We start from the raw sequence: 6000 nt of genomic DNA, 5'->3' as shown, positions 1-6000 counted from the left end.
ATAACCGACGATTAGTAATGTCCTGCACTTGTTCCTCAGAGGATTCTTCATCTTGAAAAGGAAAAATGTCCTCATGAAAAACAACATTTCTATTGACAAAAAATTGCCTAGCCAATGGATCGAAAACAAAATATCCTTTTTGAAGTGTCGGATATCCCATAGGGCGCAAGGATCCAATTTGTTCCGAAGACCCACAATAGATACATAACATAGACATCCAATGACACACATATGACTAATATTAGGTTTTTTTTACCAAAGAGCAGCTCAAAAGGAGTACGTTCATTCAGAACCCAAGTTGGCATCTTATTGATTAAGTAAGCTGCTGTGACTACACAGTCTCCCCATAACATTTCTGGGATGGAAACTTGATATTTGAGTGCATGTGCGATGACTTCTAGAGGTGGCGATGTTTCCTTTCTACAATCGCATTTTGTTGGGGTGTGTAGACACATGAGCTTTCATGAAGGATGCCATTGGAGGCGAAGAAGGAGGAACACTCATGGTTAAAAAATTCACTGGCATTATTAGTACGAACCTGTTGGACAGATTTTTAAAAATGATTTTTAATTAGAGTAATGAAGTTCTTAAAATGAAAAAGAACTTGAGCTTTAGATTGCATGAGAAAAACCCAAGTCGCACGTGTGTAATCATCAACGATGGTAAGAAAGAATCGAGACCCATCACTATATGGAATGTGATATGGTCCCCATTTATCGATATGTAACATAACAAAAGAATCGGTAGCTACTATGAGAGAATGAAAGACGTGATTGTTTAGCCAACAGACAAATGGGGCACTTAGGATGAGGAAAATTGGCACCGTGACCCAACGTTTATGAGACAAGATAATATTATTATTAATGTTGGCATTACGTAGAGTGCCTTAATAGGGAAATGAGAAAAATTGATTTTCCTAGGTAGTCCCCAGCCCAAAAATAAAGTCCGTCATGATTTTTACCCAAGTCCATCAGTTCCCGGTCGAAATGACCTGAAAGAAACAAACATCATAATAAAAAAGGATTCAACAGGAATTGTCTCCATATAGTTTTGAGATAGAAACAAGATTGAATTAGAAGTTGGGAATGAGAGGACAATTTTTAACGTGATAGATGGATTCAGACGGACATTTCCAATTTTAGTGATGAAGGTGTCATTTCCATTAGGAAGATGAACTGAAGTATTATGAGGAGATTCACAAATATGGGAAAGGAAACGTTCATCATATACTATGTGGTCACTAACACCTGAATCGATAATTCATGCCTTAATTGTAATAGTGTTCATGAAACAATAAGATATACCTGCATGGCTGCCTATTTTATAACGACTTCCCAACTGTTCAATGCCTTCATGATTTGTTGAAATTGATCTTGATTAATGGGCTGATTGACCTTAGCATGTGCTGCACTCAAAATATTTTGCTCCTTTGTCTCCTTATCTATCAGTTTTCCATGTAATTTCTAACAATTTTCTTTAGTATGGTAAGGACGTTTGCAGTAACCACAAAATTACCTTTCTTGTGTTGGAATTTTGGCCATTTGACCTAGATGATGTGGCAAGATCTCGACCGTCGGAGCTTTTCCATGCGGGTTATGTGGCACATTGTCCTCTGTTTGATTTAGGTGCTGCCAAGATGAAAAAGTGGCCGTCGGATCGGGCCGTGCTTCTTGAGCCATCTGATCCCGTGATGGGATCTTGACCGCTCATTTACACTAAAGTTTGCAAGCGTCCCTGGCCGTCTGATCGAAGTGGGATAATTAAATCAGACCCGTCCATTTTGAAGGAAGAGAAGTCATCTTCCTCAACTGCAAACCCTAATGTGCCCGAGCGAGAAAATCCCCCATGGCTACTCCGGCCATGGCGTCGCCGCTCCGTCGCCGCCGTCACCGCCCTCGCCGCAAGCACAACACGGTCGCTGGCCTTCACAAACTCTGTGGAAGCAAGGGGCTGCGATTCTTCTTGCACCGCGAGTTGATAGATTCATCCAATCGAGGGAACGGGATCCATGGCAAGGATCTGACTTCGGAAGGGAAGGTACGTCTCGTTTAAGATCAGTAGGAATCTTGTTACTTTTTCTCGCTCCTTAATCGCTCGGGACTGAGCTAGGGTGGCCTCGGGGCCTTCGAGTCTTTCTTCCGCCATTTCTAGCTCGTTCCAAAGGGCCGACAATTTGTTAAAGACAGCGGTAACAGAGAGATTGCCCTTTTTTGGCCCCGATAGGGCTTGAGTTAGGCCGAAAATTTTTGCCCTATCGAGCTTGCCGTACATCTCTCGAATGCTCTCCCAAATTTGTCTTGCGTCTTCGGTCGGAGGAAGTTCTGCGACAACCTCCGGAGTAAGGTAGTTCTCTATCCATGTTCGCACGAGCTGGCTGCACTTCCTCCAATGTCATGCAAGCCGCCCATTGGACGGTACCGGGATGTTGCCGTCGATAAACCCATCTTTGTCTTTAGTGACAAGGGCTTGGCGGAGTCCTCAGGACCAAACGGAGTAATTCTCTGGTCCCGAGAGTTGTAGAGTCATGAGTCGGAGTTTCGACTCGTCGACCGACGAAGTGTAGAGGGGGTCGCCGAGTTCCAGTCGATCGCCGTTGGCCGGAATCACATACGGCAACATTCCACATTAAAAAACGGTGGGAAAACCGGGAAGGGTTCCGTCCCATGACCCGTTTGAGTGGATTTGGGTCTGGGACCTGGACCCGTCCAACCCATCCAGCCCGATCCTCCATCTCCGGATGGGCCTTGAAGTGGAATCCACTGAACTGCGGACCATTGGGCTGGCCCCGAAACCTTAGCTGGAGTTGGGATAGTCCCAATTGAGAAGGAGTCTCTTCCTCAGTTGGATCAATTTGATCCGAACTAAGATTCTGGGGTGAATTGTTCTCTTCCTTGTTTGTCATGGTATCAAGAATGAATTCCTACCGGGTGTTGTTTTGTTTTGTAGAATAGGTGTCGCAATGACAAGATAGAGATAAGACGGAGGCAATTCAAAAACAACGTGGAAGCTATGCCAGGATCAGGATTGCTCTGATACCATGAAAGGAAAAGGGAATGAAGAAAAGCTAGAAGAAGACAAATATAAGAATGTGTATATGCTGGTTTTTCTTATACTGAGCGTATGTGTACCGCCCTATTTATAATACATAAGGTCCAACTAATTTAGGCAATAAGTGTGTGGAAAAGACAAAAGACGATTCCCTAATATACAGCATCAATCAAGGGAAATTGTACTGATTACACAATATCAATTAGACTCTAATCACAGGCAATGGCATCTCCAACGCCTTGTTCGAGTCGAGCTTCGTAGTGAGAGGATATCCAATTAGTTGCCGTGGGTTTATAGGGGGAGGTATGAAACGTAGGTCACCGACAGCGTGCTGGAAACGATGGGATTGGACTTTATAAAGGGTTCGCCGGTCATGCCTACCTAGGCCCTAAGGAAAGCAACCTAAAATTAGATTAACTGAAATAATTCATTATATAGGCCCTCCAAGATTGAAAAGATATTCGATAATTACACAAAGCTGATAGAATTTGGGTGAAGCATGCGGCGTCCAAGAATGTAATTGCCTGTCCAAATTCGCTCATTTCGTCCTTCGGGCCCGAACCTGGATGGGCTCGGTATGCCATTCTATGCCATTCCTTCTCATGCGACTGGTGAAATGCTATGAAATGCTGCGAACTACTTTTGTCCTTCTGCTCCCCCACATCAGCAAGGCATCCTTCTATGTTCGAATTGTTTCTGAAAGCATGATACGTGAGAGAAGGAATCCAGTACCTGCCGATATCAAGGCCAACACATGAAGCAATTGGAGCATAAGATGTCAAAAGTTTGTGCTCGATGTAGCTGAACTTTGTCTCGCAGCCTTCTGAATTTTGTCAGTGATGCGAAGAAGAACGGCGGTTGCTCGTGTGCTTGAGACCTTGCAGTGAGAAATAGAACGCCATTTGATAAGTCGTGGGTGAATCCACAGTTGTGTTATCTCATTAGTTCCATCTCGGAGTGGGGTTCTCGATCTGCTGGGTTTAGTTGCATCGGGTTTGGGTTGAGTCTATCGGCTGTTGGGTTTGTCTGGAATGGGTTGAGTTGATATTTGGGCTTGCCCCGGAAGAAAAACATTAGACCTAGCTTAATAAATTGCGACAGGTTGAAAAGTTTGTCGTACTCGCGCATGCACCCCAATCAAATGCTTCAACCCTAGATGATGGATACATTTGATATACGCAACTATAAAGCCTATACAGGATACATATATTGAACCGGTAAGTCCAACTATGTTGCAGTTTGCAGTTACTAACATCCTCAATACATACAAATCTACGTACAAATTCTTAGAGTTGACAATTTGGGGACACCGGGTTGGAGCAGAAGGAAGCAGGTACTGGCAGACGCAATCTAGAATGTTTATCAACAGTGATGGTAGTTACAGTTATAAATCCTAGTTATCTCAACATATCCTCTTATATACGCCACAATTTGATTTTGCGTTTGACTTTGTAAGGCAGCTGTACCGTTTGCCTCTGCCACAGTCGGCAGGGCCTGGCTTTAAAAATTTCAAGGAGACGGAACCCTTCGAGCCAGCCACAAGCTCCAACTCCGGTTGCTGGTAAGCAATAAGGCACTCGGCTGCGCCACCTAGGCCGCCGTTCGGCGGGAGAGTGGCGGTGGCATTGAGATCTGGAGGTGCGACTTCGCAGGAGAGGGCGACTGTCAAAAGATAGGAAAGGAAGAGAGCCTTCGTCAAATTGAGTTGCATGGTAACTTCGGCCAGTTGCTTTTCAGAGTGTTCCTGAAGGTAGGGGTGATCGGTTCCCGGTTTGGTCCGGTTCCACCTTGGAACCGGGAACCGGACCGGGAGCACCGGTTCCCAAAATTGCGAACCGTGGACCGGACCGTTTGGTCCTAGGACCGGGAACCGGACCGGACCATCGGTTCCATCGGTTCCGGTCCGGTCCGGTCCGGTCCAAAATCAACTATACTTTTTGCACTAAAGAATTAAAGAGTGACCGCGCTCTTGATCGATCAATTCAATTCGATTCTCGGGCAATTCAACAAAACTAATCACACGTGTTCCACGTGCAAAATATTCAAACTTCACTTGTGTGATTCATGGGATCTCTTGAAGTCTTAGTCCCAGGTCGAAACTATCAAGGAGATTTTTTCTATAAATAAAAGAGTAATAAAAAAAATTTTAATGGTCTCTTGGCCACATAAGAGGTTGCTACCTCAAATTGCAATTTTGGTTGCAATAAGTTATCATGTTTATATGTTTTATTAATTCTATGTATATAAATTATATATAAAAAAGTTTGGTTCGGTCCGGTTCGGTCCGGTTCCCACCTTGAAACCGGGAACCGGACCGACCGCCACCGGTTCCAAGATTAGGAACCGGGACCGGACCGCCGACCGTGGAACCGCCCAAAACCGACCGGTTCGGTCCGGTCCGGCCGGTTCCGGTTCGGGCGGTTCCCGTTGCACACCCCTACCTGAAGGACTAAGAAGCTCTCAAAGATGATGCTAAGCCTCTTGTTTGTGCCTGTGTGCCGGTGTGGATATATATAGAGGACGGTGAGGAAAAATGAGATTAATAGATAATTACCCCTCTAGTTCTAAACCTTATGTAAGACAAGCAATCTAATCCTAAACCAGTTCAATTGAGTTTTAAAACTTATCAGAAAATACAATCAAGACTTAAAATCTTCAATTGATTAAATTATATCTTAGAACTTTATTAAAAAAATGCAATTAAGATTTAAATCCTGTATCGTAATTGTAACAAGGATGCTGTGTAGGCAATTTTAGGTATTATTCATCGAAATGACTTTGATTGCGCTTATTTAAAAAGATTCGGGACTTAATTAAATCGATTGAAAGATTTTATGATTCGATCACTTTTTGTACATAAGGTTTATAACTTTTGATGCGCTTTTCCATACTTATTTTGGAAACTTGAACTTTCTATTCTCATGCGAAGAACTCACAACAACTTGTTGCTTA

Source organism: Eucalyptus grandis, chromosome 9 (genome assembly GCF_016545825.1).
Source record: "Eucalyptus grandis isolate ANBG69807.140 chromosome 9, ASM1654582v1, whole genome shotgun sequence".
Lineage (NCBI taxonomy): Eukaryota > Viridiplantae > Streptophyta > Magnoliopsida > Myrtales > Myrtaceae > Eucalyptus > Eucalyptus grandis.
The sequence above is the reverse complement of the archived record's forward strand: the minus strand, read 5'-3'. Positions refer to the sequence as shown.